Here is a 26481-nt window from a genome sequence, read left to right as displayed (position 1 = left end):
AGGAAATTAAAAGCCAGCTTGTGGCTCACAGAAAATACTGTGAACCCATTTGTTGAGGATAAGTGATATACTATGAAAGTCACATCGTCAACCTTTCCTCTTTTTGCCCTTATTAACTTTTGACATTTGCATGTAAATTGAATCCTGCTTTCCTGGGGGCTCATCTGCTCCTGCAGCTTCCTCCTTTCCTGAAGGCTTCATTCTGCTCTGGTGATATGACAATCCATTCTTCAGCAAGCAATTATGATGTCACAAAGAGAGGTAATTACCACTTGAAGTGAGAAAATAAACAGCCCACACAGATGATCACTTGAAAGCTTTGCGATGGTCTTAACTGTAATTTTTCCTTTTAAATATTTAACTTCAGATGAGAAGACAACTATATGTTCAGAAGAAGAACCCTTAAAACAATGGTAAAAGTTTTCATTGTTAGCTTGAGCCAAATATTAGTAAGGGTGTCCTGAATCTTTACTTAACAATTCCGGGGTATCTTTTCCCCTTCCCTGATATCCACTCCAAGGTAGACATACTGAGTCCACCTGAAGATCCAGCAGTTACACCTAAATTTTCCCTCTTTCAGAGCAAAGTGGACACAAGTTGATCTAATTGAAATAATATCATGGTATAATACCATTAATTAGTAGAAAAATTGCCAAAAAAATAGAGGATGTGTATAAACAAAAGGAGGGCAATAAAAAGAAACATCTATAGCCCTATTGCCCAGAGAAAACCACGTTATTTTGGTTCCAGTCTCTTTGTCCCTAAGTGTGTTGGGGGTGGTGCGTGGGTGGGTGGCATTTTATGGGAATGAAATTGTAGCGCGAAAACCAGGAACGAGGCCGCAGGCCTCCAGGAACGTTCCGCGAAGTTAGAACAGGCTGAGACTAAGGATCCGTAGTTTCAGGAAGCAGGTTTTATTAGCTCGTGTACACGAGGGCCCAGCTGAGTCACCTCAAAAGTCTGAGCCCTGAACAAAAGGCAACCTTAGCTTTTATAGACTTTTTGACATGATAAAGACAAGGTATACAATTGGCTGATTTAAGTTGAGAATGGCCCAGAGCTGAACCGTTGAAGGGCCCCCACCCCAGGAATGTCTTCTTTTGCCTACGTGCATCTTTACCAGTTCCTGAAGGCTAGGGGAGGGGGTTTCTATACCAGGAAATGTGCCTTATCTCACTTGCCTGCAAGGAGGGGGGGGTTTTGGGATTTTCCACAGAGAGCACAGCTAAACCAGAAAGAGGGCAAGGCCTGCCTGCTACATTTCCCCCCTTTGATGCTTACCCCAACTTTTAGGGAGGGGTTATAGCATCACTTATATTTCATTTTATTTATTTACTGCAGGTGCTGGTATGTTCTGATCTGAGCTGGGCATGGGAAACAATGTAGCCATGCAGGGTTTAGGCCCTGGTGAAGTTGGGGGGTAAAGGTCTGTGTTCTCCCTCTGTTGGCCTCAAGTTTTCTCCTGATGGCCCCTTTTGGACTGTGCCTGTCTTAGGTTGTTCTTCCCCTGAGGAATCTTACCCATCTTTGGCTAACCAGCCATCTTCCGGGGCCAAGCAGGGTGATATGAGGTGTGCAAGTGAGGGAGCAGTAATAACCCCTGAAAGGGTCTGATCTGTCTCTTTGACAGCCTATGCCCCCTGGCCTCTATGCCCAGTACCTGCTTTGGGGGTTTTTCACCTGCTCACGGGGCATTAGCTTTGGTTATATGCTTTTGGGAGCCCATTTTTTTTTTTTCAGTGGAGGCTTAGTTCATAACTTTTGGGCAAGAGATAAAGTTAGCGCCAGCTCCCAGGAGGCCTTCACAGTTTTGCAATCCTAGAGTAACGAAAACAGCATTATTGAACCTGGTGAGGTGGGATTATAGTATACTGGTGCATATTTTTAGTCAAGTACAACATTATTTACTAGCAAGAAAGATGATAAAGGTTGTTTGCATGCAAAAGCTATACAATGCAAAAACAAGTTCAGGGAGGTAAATTTTCTAAGGCTAGGATGTTAATTTCCCTTAAGCAAGTCTTTTCCACACCTCATTGTGTTTTATCTGCATATCTCAGCTTCTATTGTAGTTCCAGATCCTGAAATCCCAAATCTGCATTTCCTCATAGACTTTTGTCTGCAAGCATGGGGTTAAACATCAAGCTCTTAACTCTTATAAACAGTGACTTACTTTCTATCCTAAAAACCTTTTTATAATATTAGTGTAGACGTGCACACTGAGCAGCAGCTAGGAAGGGGGAAGTTACCCAGGTAAGAGGGATTCCATTAAATTAGAGTGAAGTTGGTTTTCATGAAGAACTCCAGGAGACCTATTTCCAGGAGGGCTGAAACTGCTAAACGAAAGACAAATACAAAGAACAAGAAAAGACAGTTAGTCCACAGACCCAGAAGGCCGGGATGTCCATGTGTTGATTTTCTGATTTTGGGCCCTGCGTAGATCAGTCAGCTTCCAGGGTGACTGAGGCAGGGCTTGGAGGTCTCCTCAGGCTTCGGCTGTGCATTGACTGGCTGCTTCTGGTGAGCTAGAGCAGGGCAATGATGGTCACTCTGGCCTCAGTCGCCGGCTGGTCAGCTCATCTCAGCTGCGATGGAGAAGGGTACAGTGGCTCCCGGAGGACGGTGCATCTCAGGTGTTCGGGATCAGGTCTACAGTGGCCCTTTTGACCTGAGAGTGGTGAATTTATAGGATCCGCCTCACGGCTTTGACAGCTGTTGGGATTACTAAAGCAACATGGTAAGGACCTTTCTATTAAGACTGGAGGGAGCCTCTTTTTAAAATTTTTTTTCCTCTTCAGCTTTTTACCCATACCATGTCTCCTCAGGTAAGGGAGGGTAAATGCTAAAGAGTTTGGATACCATTTTTAATACCTCTGCTTTTAGTTCATTTAGAACTTTTCTTAACTTTGACCATAATTTTCCCCTCACAAACCTCTGATAACTTATTATATTCATTCAGGCATTGTCCCACATGTTTTTTATTCTGCAACAGCCGGTTACTTCATGTTAGGACAAAACTACTGTTTTCCTCTCAGCAAAAAAAAAAATATCCTTTACATCCTTCGAACTTAAGTTACCACTTCAAGCAAACATTTCATTATACATAGTTATTATGAAAATTAAATTTGTTAGAATAATGTTCAATACCCAAAACACTCCAGTTAATGCACAACTGAAATTCCAACATATAAAAATTTTTGTTGTTTGTTCATTTTGGCTTTTCCTTTCCCTGTATTCCAGTCTGCCATGTTTCCCAGCTTTGCCGCTTTATGAAGTATACCAGAGTTGATTGTTTTGTAGCCACAGTGTCAGCAGGGCATTGCTTATACCTTTGCACAACCAATGCCAGAAAGATAGAACTTTTTTCCAGTTTGCCAATTAAACTTTTAAAAAGCAGTCTATATGATGGGGTTGGTGCCAATTTTTATAAATTTTATACAATCTGCATAATCCAATACCACTCCTTCAGCCCCCACATCAGCAATTTTGACCATCCAGATAATTAATATATATATTTTTCTTTTCTGACAAACCTTTTTATTTAAAAAATTTCTATTATCTGCTTTATTTTATACATTAACATCCTACTTGTCAGGGTTCTAATCACAGTGGCAGTGGCTAATACCATATGTACTTTTTCTTTGTTAATTTTACCTTATCTTTTTTTTCACATTTATATTGGGCTATATGGACTGTGGCCCTCTCAGCTATTGATTGATAATTAAAACAATTTCTTTAAAAACAAAATTTTGATCCTGCAATATTTACAGTTTTTTCTGTAACTCTACCAATTCCTTTTTATAGGCTTTTCCTGTTTTATTTTATTTTCCCAATTTTTACAGGGTCCTGTGCATTTTGCTCATTCCTCTGCAAGTGAGGAATAAGGTAAATTATCCCATCCTGGGATTTCTTGGTTTTTTTATTTTGAGCTTAGAGGATATTTTTCCCTAAAAAAAAAAGACATTATTTCCTATTCTATGTTAAAAGCCCATGGCTTACTGTTAATTCACTTTAAGTAAACTTTGAAGAGGGCCTACTGACATAAAAATTCCCAAATGTCTTAAAGCACCAGAAAGTATAACCCAGGGAGACAAAATATTTAAATTTAAAACAAATCTGCATACAAAAAGACAAGAAAACAGCAACTTTCAATTTATCAAGTATGGTCCTAATAAAGCATCACAATATTTAGAAGAACATATTCTACAGTTTCTGCATAAATTTTTAAAGCTTGTCTCAATTATCTCTATTACTATGAAGCCATGCTGAAATACGAATCCTGCTCCCAGTGCCAATTTTGTGCATAAAAGACAATGTGATATTTGGGGCCATTTAATTTATAGGTTCGGATTCGTAGACAACACTGACTTCAGTTTCATAAAAATAGATTTTGTCAGGAAAGTAAGTAAAGAAAATAATTAAAAGATAGCAACTAAAAGTTTTTAAAAATAGAGCATAGTTACATCACCAGGTAAGATGGCATTACCACCTGAAGAGAAATACTGGAGAATTTCAGAAGCGGCATTATAACTTTCAGTAAAAATCCATAGCAATTTTGGGGACAGCATTCAGAGTTTCCTTAGTTAAGATACATAGCAAAGCACAAGATTTTGATGAGGTACTGTCCCTTTCTCATAAGATTTTTTTCTTCTTTACTCTTTTTATGATAACTTCACAGAGTAGTGGCCAAATTCCAATTCGTTTGTTTGACTAGGCCCAGTTTGGTCCTCTGGGAACTGGCTAGGGACCAAGAGGAGCTTCCTGGGACCTGGATATTTTTATTAAAGTACACCTCCTTCTGAGAGGATAGCCAGTTCTCCCAGCTAGAGTGCACATTTTAACTGTTTTGTTTGTTTTACCAAGGTTACACAATGGCAACCTTAATTGTACAGAACAGATTCTTTTCATGAAGTCAATTTTAAAACCCTTACATAGATGTTTTCCTTTTACTCTGAAATGTGTAAGATTTACTTTATAAGCCAGAGTAATGATAAGCTGTAATATAAGAAAATTTCTTCTTTTTATTCTTCCTAAAGTGGTCCACTTTAATTTATACAGTTTCTAAGTCAGTCAGGGGTCAGCTTGATTCCCCAGTCATTAGTGAAAGCCTTTTTTGATAATTAGAAATCATGCATTTCAACTGTGTCTTACTGACTTCCCCTCTCACATCTGCGGCACCAGTGATTGGTGGGAGGGCTTGCAGACCAACAGCAAAGGGTTTTGAATAAACTGTTACTTCCTTCAGTCTGGGGGCTCCCCCATGGGGACACTGGGAATCTAAACCAGCCACCCCCCCCCCTTCAGGGTTGCGCACCCTGCGCCATAACAGGGTTGCCACAAACTTGCAGAATTCGAACTCACTCATGGCCTGGTGTGCAGCCCAGGACTTCCTTTCCATCACACAATTCCACACACACACACATTCCAGCACTCCCCCCTTGCACTGCCCTTTCCAGAACCGAACCTGAAGACTTCCGTTTTCCCTGGTCCTCCAGATGGAGACTGGTACTCAGGTAGTTTGGGAGTTGATCAGGCTCCCCTTCCACTCAGGCCCCCCTAGCCTTGTATGAGTGGGCTGAAACTGATGCACCCGGGTGCTTACCAGACAGACGGGCGGTGCTCCCAGAAACAGACAGATGGGCGGTGCTCCCAGAAACCTGGTTCCAGAAACTGTCCCGGATCCATTGCCGCTCTGGTGGTGATAGGCGCCCCATCCAGAGAGTTCAGGAATCTGAGAGACGGGGAAATGCCCCGCTGCTGGTACTGGATTCTGTCGGGTCTCCAGTCAGGGCACCGCCACTGCCATGGGAGAGGGAGGTGACAGTACACCTGCTTCATATCCCGGATGAGCCCCCAGAAATGTAGCGCGAAAACCAGGAACAAGGCCGCAGGCCTCCAGGAACGTTCCGCGAAGTTAGAACAGGCTGAGACTAAGGATCCGTAGTTTCAGGAAGCAGGTTTTATTAGCTCGTGCACACGAGGGCCCAGCTGAGTCACCTCAAAAATCTGAGCCCCGAACAAAAGGCAACCTTAGCTTTTATAGACTTTTTGACATGATAAAGACAAGGTACACAATTGGCTGATTTAAGTTGAGAATGGCCCAGAGCTGAACCGTTGAGGGGCCCCCACCCCAGGAATGTCTTCTTTTGCCTACGTGCATCTTTACCAGTTCCTGAAGGCTAGGGGAGGGGGTTTCTATACCAGGAAATGTGCCTTATCTCACTTGCCTGCAAGGAGAGGGGGTTTGGGATTTTCCACAGAGAGCACAGCTAAACCAGAAAGAGGGCAAGGCCTGCCTGCTACAAAATCACAAAGTGCCCGCTGCTTTATAATCTCCTCCCTGATTTGACCATATTTGGGAACACCATTGCATTGCACTCTCCATTGTAGTAAGGAATCCAGCAGTCTTAGCCTGAGAGGACCTCTAGAAAAGCTATTTTCAACCTGGCTGAGGAGCCGCATTGATTGATTCTGGACTATCAGAGCATTCAGTTCCATGCTAGTCACTTCGCCAATGTCTGGGCAGGTGGCCAAGACAGCAGTGGTCCACCAGTGGCCACCCATGGCACAGGACCGGCCAATGTCCATGGAGCCTTTCAGGCCAACAGTGATGGGCGACGTGCCCTGGCTGAGGCCACTGCAACCCCACTGGTTATCTCTAGTCACCAAGTCTCCACAAGCATTGGGTGCTGTGCCTCTCAAGGGCGCTCTTTTTCAGCACACGATTATAGGGTTGCAACTGTCAACCTTACAAGGCCTCTCCAAGCTTTAGAATGTAAACATCTTAAAGGAAGGAGTGCTCTTCTCCAAAACTGTCTATGGATTCCCAAGCGCAAGCGGGATGAAGTGAATTTTATGAGACTAGGAGAAAATCTCCTGCTGGCTCTCCCAGATCTTCTCGCCATGCCAGAGCTACCTGATGCTGTTGGATTGTGGGGGAGGAGGTCTTGGTGCCCAGCACGAGAGATCCATGCAGTGCAGAAGCAGGAGGGAAGAGAAGATTCCACTCAGGGTTCCTGAGAAGATACACGAAAGGGAGTTAGAGTGAAAACCTTAAAGGGTAAAGAGGAACAGCAGCTGCGGGAGGCAGGAGAACTGGAGAAGAGAGAAATTGTTACAATTGTGACTGTGGAGAATATATAGGATCTCTTGTAATATTTTTTGAAGGAAGCAAGGAAAGACTGAAAATGCTTTTAATAGACTTTGGGTTACTGAACCCAAAGCCCTTCTTAGAATATAATGCTGAAGTGAGACAGGGTTATGAGGGGCTTCATTTCGTGTCTGGGTTTCTCCAGGAAAGAACATGAAAAACATCTGCAGTAGATCTCTGCAGACACATAACTGCTCTTTCAGAGTATATTGCCTGTATTGTCCTAATCATTTGTTCACAATTCTATTCCTTCTGCTAGACCCTGCCCTTTGTTGTTAATGAATCCCCTTTCCCTCCTTCAGAAGTACGTGTATGAATTAAGATAGTTTAAGTGGCTGTAACAAAGATTCCTTAAAGTGCAGTGTCTTAAGAGTTTCTCTTTCACATATTTGGCAGGAGATAAGCAGCCCAGGGCTGGCTGGGTGGGTATGTCTTCCCCAAAACTCACCTTTGATCTCTGAGTTCAAGGTGGCCATCACGTACACATCTGAGCCAGCAGGAAGGAAAGGGGAGGAAGGGACGGGAATACCCTTTTGAGTTTAAAGGCACAGCCCTGCATTTGTAAACATCCCTTCAGCTCACATCCCATTTAGCTCACCTGGCCAGCTTTGCTCTCAGGCAGACTGGGAAATATACCCTTTAGCTATGGGACCAGGTGTGCAGCTAACACTTGATTGCTGTGCAGGAGAGAACAGGTAGCAGAGGGACAACTGTGCACTTCGCATGCAAATTCCCAGTGCCCTCCCCAACAACTCCCCGCTGACCTCTCTCTCCTCTGAGTTCCTGTGCATTGCCCCACCCCCCACGCAACATCCCCCATCATATGTTCTTTGGGTAAGCTTTCTCTAGTTCACGCCTGATGATTTTATCCCATTGCTTTTATCCGGTCAGTTATGCCATAAATTGCTTTAACGGGCTTTAACGTAGTTGATTGTACAATCGTCTTTTTTGTTCACTCTCTCAGAAGCTAGTGCACCGTTCAGCACCGTAAAGGTACTCAAAAGATGTTTGCTGACTGAATTATTGGGAATACCAGTAGAATGTCTACAGAGCATGAAGTGGTTTTAATTAACATGTATACATTGAAGTACTACATGTTTTCCTTCTCCTTTGAAGTGGGGACGTTTCAGCTCATTGATGAAACAGCTGCTTGATTCTAGAGCATTAGTTCTGCAGTCATGGCTCTAACTTTTTTAGCCCTGGGAATTATTTGTGGTGGTCAGATATGAAGGGACTAATTCTATGAGGCTTCAAGATGTGAAGATACCTGACTTCCCATGGGACTTTTGCCCCAGGTATTAGCAAAAGAGCTCTCCAAATGAATTAATTCTGGAGCAGCATTTGCGAGCCACAAGTTGTGTATTGTGGAGCCACAAGGAAATTTTTATATTCCTTTTATTCTTTAAAGGCAGGAGAAACATTCACTTTAATTTTTCAATTATGTCGTGAAAGCCTGCTGTATATTTGGGGGGATTTTCTGTTGAGTATATTGTACCTCTTTCCTAGAATCTACTCAGGATGCTAATGGTCCTGAATTACAATAATTATCCAACGGAGGGCAATCAGAAGAGAACTACCATATGTCAGGTAGATGTACTATAGTGAAAACAGCCTGGGCTTTGGAACCAAAGACAACTGATCAGTAATTTAATTTCAACTTTACAAGAATGGGGCAACTTGGGAAAATAACATAACCTCTCTCAGCCTCAGTGTCCTGACTTATAAAATTTTAACAGTAATACCTACTTGATTTTGTGTATTAAATAAGGCAATTTGATTATTCCATTCCTTACCCTAAGTTATGTGACATTGTTTCTCCTTTCCCAGATGGGTCTTGACTCCACTTATAACATCTTGGGAAGATTCTATAATTTGGGAGTCACTTTCATTATGAAAATCTAGTTGAGTTCCATTTAATACATCCATCTCAGATCGGATTCAAAATTCTCCCCTTCCCCTTTCACAGGTCTGATCCAGGTCTTCACAATTCAGAGCAAAAACTGAGGTGGGCTTGAAGCTTTCACGTCCTGGTATGACCACCCCAATAGCCAGGAACTGGGGGACCGTCTTGGAAGGGCAGTCTGCTGGTTGCTCTGATAGTTCTGCTGCCCCACAAGGATGGTGGGTGTGGCTTCCTGGAGCAGGACTCCACAGGACTTCCTCTGACAACTGCCATGACTCACCCTCAACTCCCTTTCCAGGTAGGACACTTCAGGTTTGGGCACCTTCCCGTGAAGCCCACTTCACTCACCTTGCAGTCAGACCTGACTTCCTTCCACCCTCTGACCCTGGCACACCTCTTGTCTACTTCTCTCCTCCTGTGAAGTTAATCCATCCGTTGCAAACCTGGGAGAGGAGAAATCTTTCCTACCTATGACTCAACATCCAAGAGCAATGTGGGAGAAGAACAGTATATTTGATTTTATAAAGATCCTTACAAAGAAAAAAATTTGTGCATGAGAAGAAATACCAAAGGCAAGTAAAAAGACAAATGACAAGCTGGGACTAAATATTGGCAACTTGTACCTCTGACAAAGGGTTAGTTTTAATATGCAAAGAGCCTCAAAAAAAAAAAAGAAAAAAAAAACAGAGAAAAAAAGATCAATAACTCTATAGAAAAGAGAAATGCAAATAGAAATGTTTCCATTTAACCGTATCCCACCATCAGATTGACCAACTCAAAAAGTTTAAGAGAATTTCTTGAGCTGGATGGAAATGATATCAAATTTTATTGGAGGAAGTGTTATGCTTTTAAATGTTTATATTCAGAAAGAACACAGATGTAAAATGGAGAAGCTAAGCATTAGAAAATGAGAGCAAATCAATCCCCAAATAAATAGGGAAGGAAGAAATAAAACAGAGCAGAAAGCAATGAAATAGAAAACAGAGAAAAATCTATTATAGAATCTAAAATATTGTGCCTCTAGTATAATGGTGCCTTGGCAGTGGGGATCAAAAGACAAACTCACCCTTTACTGAACGTCAAGCCTTGCATATCTCAGGGATTCAAATGTTAGGTCGACATGGACAAATCTTAGAAATAGAAAATTTAAAAAATAACAGTATGAATTCCACATGTTTTCCTTGTGTTCTATTCTGATGCTTTATATCCACGATTCGGAAGATATTTCAGAATACTTCAGGCCTTCAAAATCATCTGTCTGAACTGCTGGGTAACTAAGGTTTCCAGGTGCAGGAAGGCCGCATAACCTAAAAGAAGTTAAACCTTTGTGCCCAGGTGTAGAGGATTTGTTTCAACCCCCAAGGGAGTGTTTTGACTTCCTGATGCTGGGTTGCTTTATCTATTTCCCAGATTGACTAAAAATTCCATCGGTGTAGTCTGCCCTTCAAGCTACTGATCCATTACTAAAGCTAGTACCATCTTGACATAACTCATAAATGTGCCAGCCTGCTCCAGAAAGCTCCAAAACGCGGCTGCTCACAGACATGCCACAATGTCCAGTGGTCAGAGCAGGCTGTGGGCCACCCCTGGACCCAAATCACTTGTCTTGTCTACTTTAGTTGTTCTTTCTGTGTTCTTCTGTAATAACTAGACAACTCCCTCTGATGTGTTCCTTCTTAGGCTAACCCCCTCTCTTCTCCTCTCCAGGAGCCCCAGATAAGTCTCAACTTCAACAAAATCTCCTGCATTCAATTCTATGATTCTTTAAAAAAAAAGGTGTTTCCCTTTAACCTTCTTTTCTTGTCCCTATACTGAAACTCGCACAGTGCTCTCTATATAATGGGTATAGCGTGATGGACCTTTTCAGTATAGCAAAAGCTCTATTGACCAGAAACTACCTGGGACTCTCAAAATTATAACAAAACTGATTTCTCCTTGCTATCTATTTTTAGCAGAAGAAAATCGATTATAATGAAAAAAAGATTATGCTAGGAATTGTTTGTTTTAAAAATTTTGTAAAAACTTTCTGGAATATGTTCAGAATAGTGTTACAGACAAATGTGGTCTCTGATTTGAAAAAGAGTTTGGTGGCTTGCCAAATTTTCCTGAAATTTCACCTCTAGAGATGCATTTTTTTTTTTAGCTCCACACATTTTCCGCTGTGGAAAGGCAAATTCTTGCAAGATATGTAGTATATTAAATGTATGATTTTACTGCTTAATATGAATTGATTTATTGGCTTTCTCATGTGCAACCCATGGGAACCTGTTCTGAAAGGGGATTAAAAAAGGCAGAGGCCCAGAACTGGTTGTGTGGAGACTGCTGGAGGAGGGGGGTCAGGCAGTGCAGTGATGGCATTGAATGGGGGGGCTCGGATCCCAAAAAAGGGTGACCAGTCTGACTCAAGGTCTCTCACAGAAGAGGAGGCAAGGGTGCGTTCAGGCTAGGAGGAGTCCTGAAAGGAAAACAGCTGGCACAATCCCTCAAAACAGACCTGGGGTGACAGGTGCCCCAGAAGTTTCTGAAATCAGCAAGTTTTAGAGTGCTCAATTTCTAGAGCGGCAGCACCGGCTACTGCAGAAGTGCCTACTCTTAGTTCATTTTGGTCTCCTCTCACTCTAAGTAGTTGCATCTCAAAACCACCAGAGGTTCCTTGAACTCTGCCTGAAGTGCCCTACACAGTCCCAACCATTCCCCCTGCCAGTTTCCATTTATTTCAGGAGTTCACCCCACGTCCTCTCTCACACTGGGGTGGTGATGCCCCCTCGGGCCCCACAGCACTCTGGCCCACTGCTCTCAGCTGCTTGACCACCCCAGCTGCTTGGTGCTTCCGCATCGTCTTCTCTCCTCCCCCCTTGCAAGGGTCTGGAGACCAAAGCGACGTCATTCACCTTTAAATTCTCAGGGCTGAACCAAGAGCAGACCCTCGAGATAGAATAATGATGATGAAGACGACAAATATATTTTAACAGATTAGTTAAAGATTGTATTGGATTGTGTTTACAAGAGTGCAATAGAGAATCAATCTTTGTCACTCTAAGTAAATAACCGTTGGATTTGGGAAAGGACATCTCCGAGGGCTTTGCCACGGACAGGCTCCTGTGGTGGTGGAGGGTTGTTCATGCAGAGCTGGGGTGTTGCACACTGGAGGTAAAATATCACACTACTCCCAGCCATACTTCATCAGCCAAGGAGAAGGGGACTGTGTCTCAGAGTTAGTGGGAATTTACGGCTGGCCCAAACCTGGGGAAGATAGAAAGCAACTGGGGAGAACAGGACGGGGAAATGTGCTCAACACATGTGACGTGACAGTTGTGACTGATCTACAAGAGAAGGTGAAAGGAGAGCTTAACAAGCAAGGGAGGGGCTGGGCCAGGAAAGCACAGATCTTGCTGAAGGCTTGCCAATGAAGGGCTGGGAGACTCACCATTTCATTATAATTGTTCTCCTCTCCATGGTGATGGAGACATGGGGGGAGGGGGGGCAGGTTGAGGCCAGGGTAAGGCTGGGGGAGGGGAGCGGTGAAAATAGACTTCTCTGTCAGATGGAGGGCATGGGGCATTTGTATTTTCTGCTCTAAGGGGCCTTGGAAATGAAAGCTTCCTTCTCCCCACACCCTCTCCTGAAAAGTTCAAAGCCTCTTTACATACACGAGTTCTCCATTTCCCCAGGCACTCAAGTGAGGCAAAATATATCTTCCCCACCTGTGGTTCCACTGACAAATTATTTACGAAGCTAAAAAGCCTTTTTGCTGGTACTTTGAAGAGATTCCTTTTGTTCTTCAGCACGTGATTAAAAAGCAAAAACAAACTCAAATTGCAGAGAACGCTCTAAAATATACCATGTGGGTCACATAACGTTTGTTAATTCAGCCATCTGGGCCCCTTCCATGAGAAATTGTTCTTGGCTAACAGGTATGAATGAATTATGGGGTTGAGACTTCATCTAGCAACACCATAAATCACCAAGAACTTGGGACAGGATGGCTGAATCCCTCTTCTGTCTTTCCTGGGATGGAGAATATGGGGCACTGAAGTTAGACCCCTGGACCCCCAAGAAAGTCAGGCCATGCTGCCAGCCAGGCTCCCCTCTGGCTAAAAGGAGGCAGCTCTGCCCCTTGGGGCACCCTGTGCTATAGGGGCCTCCTGCCTTGTCATGTCTGGGAAAATCAAACAAAACCCTAAAAGACTGGAGCGCTAATACTATAAAGGGAAGGATTTCTAAATATCCAATGGTAACAACATATCAGGGCACACGTACATTTTTAGGTGAATTTTCAGCTTTATTCAACTTCAATAACTTCTTAAATTCTCTCTCTCTCTTTTTATTTAAGCAGATTAAAATAATATAAAAGCAAATAAACAGCAAAAGAACTAGAAAAATCATTTTGGCTTAGAAATTGTGATACTGTTAAATTTTAATTAAGCACAAATCAATTTACTAGAACTTGAAGTTAGCAAGCATTTTTCTATATCCCAATGTGTACTTTATAATCATGTGTGCCAGTTTGAATCTGTTGTGTGCCCCCAAAAAAGCCATGTCCTTCAACCCTCATTCAATATTGCTGGCTGAGACCTTTTTGATTATTTCCACATAGTTATGACGCACCCAGATGTAGGTGGTACCTCTTAATTAGATGGTTTCCATAGAAATGTGTCTCTACCCATTAAAGGTGGGGTTGCTTACTGGAGCTATTTAAGAGGGAACCATTTTGGAAAAGGCTTTGGAGCCTACATAGCCAGAAACCTTTGGAGATGAAGAAGGAAAACACCCCTGGGGGAGCTTCATGAAACAAGAAGCCTGGAGAGAAAGCTAGCAGATATCACCATGTTTGTCATGTACCTTTCCAACTGAGAGAAAAACCCTGAACATCATTGGCCTTTCTTGAGTGAAGGTAACCTCTTATTGGTGCCTTAATTTGGACATTTTCACAGCCTTAGAACTACAAACTTGCAACTTAAGAAATTCCCTTTTTTAAAAGCTGTTCCATTTCAGATATATCACATTCCGGCAGCTTGCAAACTAGAACATCATGTGTTACTGATATCAGTTTGTCTACATTTCTATCTTCATGTTATCCTGGCTGAATTTGTATAGTCCTTTATTCTGGAAATCTTGGATTCACTGGATAAATTTACTACTGTCACCCACCTCTTACCCCCAAATATTGAGTTAAAAAAAACCAGCACAGCCATAAGAAAACAGCAGCAGAGACAAAGAATTCCGAAGGAGCCTTACCTTATACGCCAACTGACCCAACTTCTAGAAACTTACCTGATGGAAGATTCCTTCTAGCTCTAAATCAGGTGAGCTTAAGTCAGCCAGTTAAAATAACAGAAGCACATTGCAAACCATTTGTTTACACAATTCATGCATTTAACCATGTAGTCACTCGACAGATACATGAAAGAGCTGCGAAGTGTCAGGTACTGGTTTAAGCTGCCACCAGGTGGGACTTGCAACTGAATCCACAAGTCTCCTGGATAGACTTTCGCTGGGCATGAATCCTCTGAGGAAACAAACAATTCTTTGCGAAACACTGGAAGTTACTTAGGGACAGGGTGCAGAGTAGACTGGGGAGGGCCACTAAAAATATCAAATGTTCTCCATCTGTGCTCGAGCCAATTAGACACGACGTCAAGTTTTTCCCTTAATCCTCACATCAACCCACAGAATGAACATGTCCATTAACACAAGAGGCAAACAAAGCAGTCAGGCTGCCAGAGTGACCATCCGGTTGACCATCAACGAGTGAGGGGCTAGGACTGAACTCAGGAATTTCTAATCCTGAAGCCCATCACCTCTCCTTCCATGACATCAGACCTATATTCACTTTCATTTGAGATTTGTCCCCAGGCTGACATTTCTCCTGAAATTTGGCTTCAGGATGTTCATGGACTTAAAGGATCCCACCTCTTTTAGAGGAGAACCATTCTGTTGAAACTTGGGCAGCATTTGGGCCACATTAGAGGAAAAGTGGTACCCAATTCCCCCCGACAACTGTGTTTGTATCTCTTTGACTATTTTCATCGTCTGTTTGGGAGCTCCTTTATTCCATGTTTCTACTACCTGACCCCTGTCAGGGGCTTTAATAAACAGCTCACAGAATTATTTATATCTACTGCTGTATATCAGATTACCCCTAAACTGAGCAGCTGAAGACAACAAACACTTATCCTCTGATAGCTTGTGAGGGTCAGAATTCGGAAGCGCCTTAACTGGGAGGTTCTGTTTCAGGATCTCCCCTGAAGTTTCAGGAAAGGTGTTGGCAGGAGTTGCAGCTGCCTGAGGGCTGGGGTGGAGCTGGTTGATCCACTTACAAACTCACTAGTAACTGGTGGTAAAAGGCTTCTCCATTAGGCCGCTCACAACATGGCAGCCCACTTCCCACAGAGCACATAATCAGAGAGAGAGGGAGAGATAGATAGATAGATAGATAGAGAGAGAGAGAGAGAGAGAGAGAGAGAGAGAGAGAGAGAGAGAGAGAGCAATTGAGAGAGAAGCCGCAATGTTGTTTTAACCTAAACTCAAAAGCAACTGTTATGACTCCTCTTGTATTCTCCTAGTCACAAAGACTGACCCTGCAGGGGACAGCCAGCAGGTGCACATCAGCCAGGGTCATCCTAGAGGTTGGTTGCCATAGTCCACCAATGTTCCATGTCCCTTTCACATGTGAAATTCACCCACCCACCCCGAAGGTCCACCAAATATTTTCCCAAAGTCCAGCATCTTATCATGAAAATCAACTCAGGTGTAGGTGAAGCCCTTTGGATGTAGTTCCTCTGAGACGGAGCAGGCATTTTTCCAGCCCTCATGCACCCACTCTGCAGACGAGAGTTGATGTAAGCATTCCTGCTTCAGAAGTGGGAAAATGGGAAGCACAAATCAGAGGCTGGTCCACAGCAGTTCTGAAATCTCACTGGGAAACTGTTGGAAGTACCTCAATTAGGCTTCTGTCCTAAGCTTGCTCAGAAATGATTTTGGTACCACTTCCTGATCCCTGGGTTTGAGTCATTGTTCCTTTTTCATAACAGGTCATCCATGGCAGGTAATATGAGTATTTTTTTCAGCCTTCTGTTGTCAGGATGTCCAAAGTCCCTTTTTCATTTAAAAATTGTCTCTGTTTCTTTCAGTCAAAGCTAGTGGTATTTCTGGTGATGTGAGGTTTTTAAAAACATTGCTGGCCTGTGAATCTCACTGGGGTTTATCCCACTAGACAAAAATAATACCCATAAATCTTTTCATGGCAAGTCCTTCTCCACCTTGGGATTCTGCTGAGGAACAGTGGTCCAAAAGTATGACAGAGGATCTGCATGGCGTACCCTCACGTGTTCCAGGGCCCTTCATCTGACTGAATGGTTCTCGGAGGTACCACTATTGATGTTTCTGAGGTCTTAACAGAGGCCCTCACAGTCACACATTTGGCTTCAACTTTAGATGGTGCTTTTCTGAGAATGCCTTGTATTTCATCTTTGCTCAGGAGCCATTTTTTAATTTTAGCATCAATTGCCCACCTGGAGAAGAAAGGATCTTCACAATCAGCAAAACTTGGCTACTTTTGGTTTAATATGTTTATCTCTCATCTCTCCTCTTTTACTATAAGCAGCACGAAGAAATCAGGCAGCTCTTTCAACACTCAGTCTGGAAATCTCCTTAGTCAGATCACTGAGTTCATTAAGTACTCGACTTCCACATTACTTCAAGCAATGGCATTGCTAAATATTTTGCACTACATGACAAGGATCCACTTTCCTCCAGCAGCCTGTAAAACTTTCCTCCCTTTCCTTTTGGTACCCACCAGCAGCCTTCTTGAATCCAAATGCTACTGACAATCTGGTCAAGGCAATCCAGGTGTTCATTATTGTTCTCCTCAAAGTTCTTTCAAATACTTTCCACTGCTTGGTTCCAAAGAATTCTCATTTGTAGATATTTGGCATAGCAGCACTCTACTTCCAATGACCAAAGCTGTCTTAGATAAGTATTGCTACCTAACCCCATAGCACAAAAGTTGAAGACAGCATATGTTTATCGTATTGCAAAGTTTCTGAGAGTTAGGAATCTGGGAGTGGCTTGGAAGGGGGTTGTGGTCCAGGGTCTCCCATAAAGTTGCAACTGAGCCACCAACTGGAGTCGCAGTCATCTTGAATGCTTCACTGACCCTGGAGGATCTGCCTCAACTCACTCCCAGCCACATGGGCTGGAGGCGTTGGTTCCTCACCACGTGAGCCTCCTCGTGAGATGCTCATGAGATGGCTGCTGGCTTCCTCCAGAGAAAGTGACCAAGACAGGTGCCCTGAGTCTTTAAAGGCTTCAGAAGTGGCATGACATCACTTCTGCCATAAGCCAGTGGTCACACAGCCCCAGTACAATGTGAGAGGAGACTACACAAGGCCCCTGCATGGGGTGGAGCTCTCTGGGGGCCAGGTGACAATTCAGCTAACTGCTGCCGCCTGCTGTTAAGTGACCACACACTGAAGCACGCCCTCAGCACTTCTGTAGTCTGCTCAGAGCTTGCCTTGGGCTAGTTTTAGCATCCAGAGGCTGGTCACTTCCCCCCTATGAAGACTGTACCCCTGATTTTACTGTAACAGTGTGAGTTTCATAGGCATTAAATGTTTTTTATGCCTTAGTGGAGGGAAGCAATACTCTTCCTTTACATAGGAAGGGAGCTTAGATCATACCTGAGTTTCTCCTGGAACGGAAGCACGTGCCCAATCTTATAGCCTGACCCATGCTTCTGAATTTGATTTGGTATTGACATTCTTGGGAGGAACCAGACTGACGGCTGCCCCATGGTGTGCACTTCTCAGTTCTAGTCTGAAAGTCCCAGCCAATCCTGGAGGGAAGTGCTGCATGGGAGGCATTACCTACCTCAGACCCTTACTAAGGCACAGGGAGCAGAATAGGGAGTGACTCAACCCACCATGAAGGAACATAAGGTTTCTGCCTGGGACTTGCCCATGCAAAGAGATCCCATTCTACCTTCAGCTGCCATGTCTCTTCAAGGGCAGCCCTTCATCCAAGAAGCCCAGGGCTTCCCTGTGGATTCAGAACAGATGGAAATTCCCAGTCCTGTGCTAACAGCCGCCTGTCCATCAAAATGACCTATGGGGGCTCAGAGTGTTTGAGGCCCCAATGCACCAAGGAGGGTTAGTGCAGCCTTAAAAAGGGTTCATGTTTTGGGTACATGGGTGATTCAGTGGTAGAATGCGCGCCTTTCATGCAGGAGACCTGGATTTTATTCCCGGACCCGGCACCCCTTCCCCCAAAAAAGTGTTCCTGTTTTTGACTATTCTTATTTTTTAAACCATACAATTATTATGTTTGTAAAAGAATTTTAAATACATAAAATATAAGCTCTTACAAGGGTTAAAATATATATTCTGGCCTTTTAAAAATGCATAAATAACTTACTCATGTTAATATATTTTTAAAATAGCCATTCATTTAGCAGATATTGATTTGCCCTGACCACTGGAGATAAAATAGTGAAAAGCAGAGATGTTATGGAGCTTTCATTTTTATAGAGGGAGAAAGACAATAATAAAATAAATAAATAAATAAATAAATAGGATATTAGAGGAGGTTACGTGCTTTGGAGACAATAAAGCAGGGAGGAAGATACAGAGAGATGGCTGGGAAGGATTATTTTAAATAGAATCATTGGGAATGGTCTCACTAAGAAGGTAACAACTGAGCAAAGACCTAAAGGAGATGAAGGAGCAAAGCATGTGGACACCCAGGGCACAAATCCTTCCAGGCAGAGGAAACAACATGTGCAAAGGTCCTGAGGCAGGAACATACCTGGTTAGTTTAAGAAATGGCAATGTGGCTGGTATGCTTGGAGCATAGACAGTAGAGGAAAATAAGAAGAGACAGGGTCAAAGAGGTAATGGGAAAGGAGAATGGGGAGGCTTTTTGAGAAAGATGGAGGGTGCTTGGAGGATTCTGAGCAGAGAAACAATATGATCTGACATGTTTTAGAAGGATCACTCGGGCTGCTGTGGGAGAACAAACTATAAGAGGGCAAGGGCAGAGCAGAGAGCAGAGGGATACCATGTGGGCTCAGGCACAGAGGAAGAAGGGAGGTAGATTTAACCAGGATTGGGATTTAGCCAGGTGAATATGGCAAAGTGAGAGAGGAACAAAGAGATTGGCCCTTTGGTCAATTTGAGCTGGAGAAGAGGGAAGTGTGGACGATGAGAGAGAGAGGAGATGGTGGGAACAGCGGGTTGTCATGGATTCTACGTGGTGGGTGGGGTCCCTGGGTGTAAATCCCAGTGGGATTGTGGAATTGTTGGAGTGAGGATAATAGAGGAGTGAGCAAAAGAGATGGGTTAGGGTGGAGAATGGGATACCTGAAATTGAGATTGTGGATAGGGTGGCAATTTTGGGTCATGTTGCCATCAAACATCTGAACATGGGCTGAATGGAGAGAACCAGATCTCTGGAGGAAGGGAGGCCAAGAACTGAAAGCAAGGTGTGGAAAGATTACATGTGGTTATGTGGGATATTGCAGTCAGCACAGATGATGGCAGGAAGAGTGTTAGAGAGAAAATGAGATGGTGAGAGAGCACGCTAGCTATTAGTCAGTAGCTAACATCTTGAGAATGAGAGACTGATGGACCTTAGGGTTGGAAAACTACTGCTACCCCAACAAAGCTAGAATAAGAAAGAGCAGCCAGGTGGCAGCCCCATTTCCTGATGGGACACCCTTATGTCGTCCTTTACCGGGGTTCACTGTCTTTGGCGTGGCACTCCTGCCCATTCTGCTCAGATTGATTCCCCATGTTCTTCAGAAAGATTGGAGGCTCATCAGGTCAGGGCCTTGTGATTTGTGCAGGGCCATGGCCAGGTAGCAGAGCGGAGGGAATCCCAGCCCACATTACCTTCCAACTCTAACTGGTGGGCACCCAAGAGGGAACGGAGGAGAAAACCAGTTTCAGGCTCAGGAACCCATGTATTTTGTGATGAGAAGGACCAACTCATAGGTCAACATTTCTGGAGAAAATCTTTTGAGATGGAGAGAAATCTGCTTGAGTGAAGGGAGCGGGGGGCTGGGAATTGGGGTCTGGGTTCTAGCACTGGTTCTGTCCCAAAGTCTCCTGAGACCTCGGGCAGGTTCCCCATTTGGGAGACTTCCTCCCAGAAGCTGGAGTCAAGGAGGCAGCACCATTGGGAGGGAAGGGCATGGATTCGGGAGCCAGCTGGACCTGGCTTCCACGTGGATTTGCTTCCATAACAAGCTTCTGGGAAGTGGTTCCCTCCAAGGAAAAGAGGGTGTTAGGCGCACGCCCCCAGGATACAGCGCTGACGTGGAGTCCTCTTAATTGACTGTGGGAGGAACCTCTTCCAGGCCTGGTGTGCATCATGTGCCTGACAAATGACAATTTTCCTTCCCATCTGAGCCTGGCTTTCAGTCCATACCCAAAACCAAGGGGTCAGAGAAGCCCAGGGAGGGAGGGTCGTAGCCTCAGGTTTCTCCCAAAGGGATTTTGCTCAGGAAAAGGGGGTCGAGGGGCCCGGGAGGGGACAGAATATCTGGCTTGTGGCCTGCCTGGTGAGGAAGATGGCCTTTGACTCCTTCCCATCTGCTGAGGGACTGTGTCGGCTGTTCCTGTCCTTGGCCTGCAACGCACACAGCAGATGCCCTCGGGGTTTGGCTTCCAGCCCTGCACACCACTTCCTGCCATCATCCTGCTAAAAAGGCTGCAGCCAAATTGCTTCTCCATAGACCACTCTATCTGCCTCTGGGTTCAGATCCTGACTTTGTCGCCTTCTTTGTGGCCTCCAGTTCCCTCTTTGTGTAATGGGCATAATAATCCTACTTGTCAGCAAGTAAAATGCTCAGCATGTTGCTTGGACCTCGGTAACCAGGCAATAGATCAGTCTTAGCTTTTCTCTCCTCTTCCATTCTGGGCACATTCGCTTAGTTCCCTTCCATCGGTGTTTTTTCTTTTCTTAGAAGTTACCCACTGCCTTTCACGCTGCTTAAAAAAATTTTTTTAAAAATTATAGCCACTTAAGACAATGTACGCTCCTGGAGAGGTACAAAGAACGGTTTTGGAACCAATATGATACCCTTCGGGCACCTTAGTAAAGTGCCAGCTTCTCCCTGTGGCTTTGATTTTCTCAGCATTTCTCTTAGAAAGCTTTCAGAAATATTTAGTATCATCTTAGTGCAGAACAGCAGCAGATTAGTTAAAAAAAAAAAAAAAAAAAAACGAAGAAAAGTATCTGTGCACATGAGGCCAAACTGAAGGGGGAAGGAAAAGTGGCCGGCCCAGTTCTGGCTCTCAGCCGACCCGGAGCCACACTTGGGCTCCCTGCCCCGGATCCCTCTTCCCCATGGACTGCAGTTTCCTTGCAGCTGGGGCCTGAGCAGAGGCCACTGTCTGTATGGACACATCTCAGGGAGATCCATGGTGGGAGCAACGGGGAAGGGTGGTTAAGGCGCAGGAGGAGAGCTTAGGAGGAGCCGGGTGGAGGGGCTCTAGCTGCACTCCTGCCACCCACTTCTTTGGGGTTGGGCAGACTTCACCGTTATGTCACTGCTCAAGTTTTCTGAGTTGTGGTTTCCTAATTGATAAAATAAAGATAACAATACCTCGGAGGTGCCGTGCAAGCGTGGAGGCGTGTGGACATAGCAGCTGGCACATAATCTTAGCCATTAACATTGCGGTTGAAGCACCAAGCAGTTAAATGGGGGGAGTTCCCAGTTTTGGACATTCGGGAGGCTTATTTGACACAGCCCAGGCTGGCAGACATGCGGGGAATTTATGTGGGACTGATACCATACAGTCATTTTCTCACTTTTCTCACCCAGACGATTTCAGTGGTTCCCGATGGAAATTTCCATGCAGCGAGCTTGACTAAGCAGAAGGATGGGTGGCCCAACACACACGCCACAAGCTCGAGGAAACCCTTGTCAAATGGGGTCTACAATTTGTTGTTAAGTCTGGGCCGATATCTGTATGAGAATGAAGATGGACCTATATGTATTTGCAAACCAAATGAAGCAATATACCGGAAAACGCTGTGCAGACTACGGCAGGAAGTGCATATCCCCTTTACATGCAGATACGGTGACCTCTGAGCAAGCGGGCAGTGAACCAGGATGCTGCACCCGGAGCTCACGTCCCAGCCTCTTCTCCGGCACCTCGCACATTGCCTACTGCTTCATGCCGGCCCCTCTGCCCTCCTCAACGAGACTGCCTGTCCCCGTGTCACGGTCCAGGACAATTTCTCAGGTGTTTTCTCAGTCTCCCCAGCGCCCCTGAGTGATGTGAGGCGAGAGCAGGCCCGAGTTGATTTTCCAGAGCTGGGCTTTACACTCCCATCCGTTGGCCACGCTGGGTGCATCCATCAGAATGAGCTTGGCTGGGCTCCAGAATCAATTTATTCTCCAAGTCTCTGTGGTGTAATACGGTGGGCAGTTATTTATCCCTGAGGTCCAGTCTGAGGCAGGACCCCACTTCCATGCAGCCAGGTCACTGGGTTTCTGGTGTCTGGGAGAGGCAGGGACAGAGCCAGCCTACGCATGCCCGCCTTGCCCCCTGGAGTTGAAGGGGCACCACCCATTGGTGAGAAGACGGCACAGGTTCTCACCCGCCACACGGACCCTGGGGAAGGTGGAAGGGACGTGGGTATTTGGCGAGCCCTAATATCTCGGACAGCTGGCACTGTTCAGACTAGAAAAGACCTGCCTTTTCTTGCTAAAGATGCACACAGGTGTTCGGTGTTACCAGCAAAGCCTGGGAGGGGCTGCCCTCTCTGTCCTCAGGGGACTTGCTGGACTCAGTGCTTCCAGGGGCTGGAGCTGAGATTCCCCGGGGACCAGACTCTCCACGGGCCTGGGAAGGAACATCAGAGCACCTAGTTATGCTCATTTTCATCTCTATTATTTTTTTTGCATGGGCAGCACCGAGAATCGAACCCGGGTCTCCAGCATGGCAGGCGAGAACTCTGCCACTGTACCACCATTGCCCGCCCTAGGGTTGTCTCTATTTTGGTAGGTTTTATAATGTCCATAAGATATTTGTGTAGCGGTACATGTGTATACTTTTTAAGCATATATATATATATATATACTATAAGCAAGTATATAAGGCTACTTGCTCAGAAACTTTTAATGATAAAAATTGTATGTTCAAAATAAAAATAAAATGTAGATTTACTCTTTTGCAATTTGAAGAGGTCCTATCTCTACTGACTGAAAGGCTACACTTGATTCCTTTTAATATCTTCAGATCTTCAGAACTGTCCCCCTCTCTTGACAGAGATTTACCCTAATATAAAGGTTTTTTTCCATTGAGGCCCTCAGGTCTTTGGAACAATATCACACTTTTCACTATCTCTTAGTGTTTAATGCTCCTTCTTAAAAAAAAAAAAAAAAGCGCTTTTTATTTCCATTGTCAAAGTTTCCATCCTGACAACTAAAGGCAAACCATTTAGTCTTGGAGGAAGAACCAAGATTGCTGATCTTTTAGATTCCAAAAAGAAAAGGGAGCACAGTTTTCCTTTTCCTTTACTTTTCTCTTTTATTTGTGGGGCCGGGAGTGGGGGCGAGGAAAGAAAGGAGGGGGCAGTGGTCAGTTTCCCGGGCCCAGGAGCAGGTCACGGAGTCGCCTTCGGGAAGCCTGGGGCCTGTGCTCTGGGGCGGGGCTTGGCTCCACAGCTGGAGAGTTTGTCCCTAAAGGGAAGACAGAAAAACCACTGGTCGCCTCTTCTACCCTGGAAATCCCAGATACTGTGTTCTGCAGAGTTATACAGTGATGGTAATTTTCAGTCATGGGCCTTGCAAGCACATCAAGATTCCGGAAACGTCTCCATTCTCCTCCCAAACACAATTTGACACCTTTTCTCATCTTACAAAGCAGTCAGGGTCTGAGAAATTTGCGCAGTAACCCATGCTCCAGGGCACAGAAATCCATGTGGGCAGGGCTGGGCCTAGGGGCTGCTCTGGGAAAAGGGTCCTGTACCCATGTCACCTGCCCTCACTGGACCACCTGGCACTTAACCCATCCAGCCCACCCAGACACCTCCTGCCCTCCTGTTGCCTCCAGCCCCACAGAGTCTCTCTGTCCTTCCTGCTCGCTCCAACATGGATTTTTCCAAAGGTCTATATTCATCTCTAGTAAGTGCCACATGTGAAAAGTATTCACACAGGGACTCCCAGAAACAATTGTTTTCATTTCATTGAAAACCTTCTAATTTAAATGTATTTTAACTTCTCTAAATCTAAAATTTATGGCAAGGCTTGGGGGAGGTCAGGTTGGGATATGTAAAGGGCAGAGTGCTTCTCTGGGACCCTTTCAGTCAGTGGTTTTCAGCCTTGGATGTACATAAGAAGCATTTGGAAGTTTGTAAAACTTCTGACATGGTGGCAGAGATATATGGTGGCATTGCAGGTCTGACTTCGTTGGACTCTCCCTCCATAAAATATATACTGAAAAGTATATTTTATGATTGCATTGATATCATGGCAAAGGTGTTAATATTATACACTAAAACATTTTTTTATAACCTAAAAGTTCATTTTCTCCTTCTGATTGTGTATGAAATGAAGTCATTTCGGGGGCCTCTAAAGTATTATCGCCACTGGGCAGTGGGCCTCTTGTGCATAGAGGGTAAATCAGCTCTGCCGAGATGGGCTAAAGCAGATTTCCTCATGTGGAACTTTGGCCATGGGTCTTCTTAAGTGCTCCAGATCTGTCCAAAATCACTTCAAACCATCTAGAAAGGAATGCCTACTTTCTGGTGTTCTAGTATGCTAGTTGCTGAAATGTGATATACCAGGAACAGAACAGTTTTTAAAAAGGGGAACTTATTAAGTTGCAAGTTTTCAGTTCTAAAGTCATGAAAATGTCCCAATTAAAGCAAAGCTATAGAAATGTCCAATCTAAGGCATCCAGGGAAAGATACCTTGGTTCAAGAAGGCCAATGGCATTCAGGGTTTCTCCCTCAGCTGGAAGGGCACATGGTGAACATGGCGAAGTCTGCTGGTTTTCTCTCCAGCTTCTGTTTCATGAAGCTCCCCCAGGGCATTTTCCTTCTTCATCTCCAGAGGTCTCTGGCTGTGTGGACTCTCGTGGTTCGTGGCTCTCTTATGGCTCTGCCGCTCTTTCCAAAAAATATTTCCTCTTTTAAAAAATTCCAGTAAACTAATCAAGACCCATCTGAAATGGGTGGAGTCACATCTCCCTCTAGTCAAAGGTTAATACCCACAATTGGACATCTCACATCTCCATGGAGATAAATCTAATCACGTTTCCACCGTACAGTGCTGAATAGAGATTAAAACAAATGGCTGCTTCCATGAGATGGATTCAGGATTAAAACATAGCTTTTCTAGGGTACATAATCCTTTAAACTGGCACCACTGGGCTGGTCCTGTCGGGGAAAAATAGACCTGAGAGGCCTCCTTCTTCTAATTCTAATCTACTATGGCTAGTTGAGGGTAGACTGAAGAGATGTGATCCAGCCTGTTGTCAGACCCTGAGAATGTGGTGGGACAAAGCGACCCCAACTCCTTCATCATACCTCTCAGATTCTGATTCCTTTGCCTGACAAGACACCAAGAAACAGAAGGATCTAGTACACCCACCTCATTTCTAGATGCATCTGAGGTACCTGGTCCAAGATCATGGAGATGATGGAAGCCAGAACTTGGCCTGAGCTGCATCTCCATATTTCGCCAATGTTGGAAACCCTCAAGAATGAACTTGAAGTCCCCAAAGGATACAACCAGATTATTCCCCTAAGAGTATCTGTCTCAGTCCAATTGTGGTACCACGAGGGGCCACTCCTTCTCCAGGAAGCCATTACCTACAGCTCATCCAAGGAGAGGGAATGGTAAGAACCAAAGCAGAAACTGCCCACACAGTGCACCAGCATTCACCCATTCTGGGCACAGGCCCGCCATGCTGGCAAACAGGCTCAGAAGGAGAAGAAGACAGAATTTTGTGAGGTCCACAAGGAGCTGTGGGCATTTGGAAATATTCAGGTCAATTGTTTAAGCTGCCTTCACACGTGACATCCCAGAGACCATTTTCCTTCCCTCCCTCTCTCCCTTCTTCCCACCTTTCTGTTTTCTTTCCTTCATTCCTTCCACCAACAAGCACTTTGTTGAGAACCTACTTCTAAATGTGTTGGATACTGCAACAGATGACTAACAAAGAATAGGTCCCGCTCTCCAGGATCAAGGAATGATGGCCCAGTGGGGGAGAAAAGCAAGCACGGAGGAACCACATAATAAGTACTGGAAGATATATGGGGGCACTGAGCTTTGTCCTGAAGATAGCTAAAGACAGAATCTCCTAGAAGGTGCCATTGGAGTTGAGTTTTAAAGAAGGCTTGTTGTCATGGAGATGAGGTTGGTAGGTGAGAGTGCACAAAGCATGGAATTGCAGGGGAGTTCAAGTGTTCTCCA

At 44.6% G+C, this 26481-nt stretch overlaps 1 long non-coding RNA gene across 1 annotated transcript in view; it reads left to right on the top strand.

Annotated features, from left to right (window-relative positions):
* Positions 1-286: 286 nt before the first annotated feature.
* Positions 287-26481, top strand: part of LOC143661743 (uncharacterized) — a 42319-nt gene continuing 16124 nt past the window's right edge. Inside the window, exons 1-4 of the long non-coding RNA XR_013164795.1 lie at positions 287-413; positions 9114-9348; positions 21877-22300; positions 22972-23061. This is a non-coding gene — a long non-coding RNA (uncharacterized LOC143661743). The remainder of the gene's footprint in view (positions 414-9113; positions 9349-21876; positions 22301-22971; positions 23062-26481) is intronic.

The sequence above is a fragment of the Tamandua tetradactyla genome, chromosome 17 (genome assembly GCF_023851605.1).
Source record: "Tamandua tetradactyla isolate mTamTet1 chromosome 17, mTamTet1.pri, whole genome shotgun sequence".
In the NCBI taxonomy this organism is placed as follows: domain Eukaryota; kingdom Metazoa; phylum Chordata; class Mammalia; order Pilosa; family Myrmecophagidae; genus Tamandua; species Tamandua tetradactyla.
The sequence above is the reverse complement of the archived record's forward strand: the minus strand, read 5'-3'. Positions and strand labels throughout refer to the sequence as shown.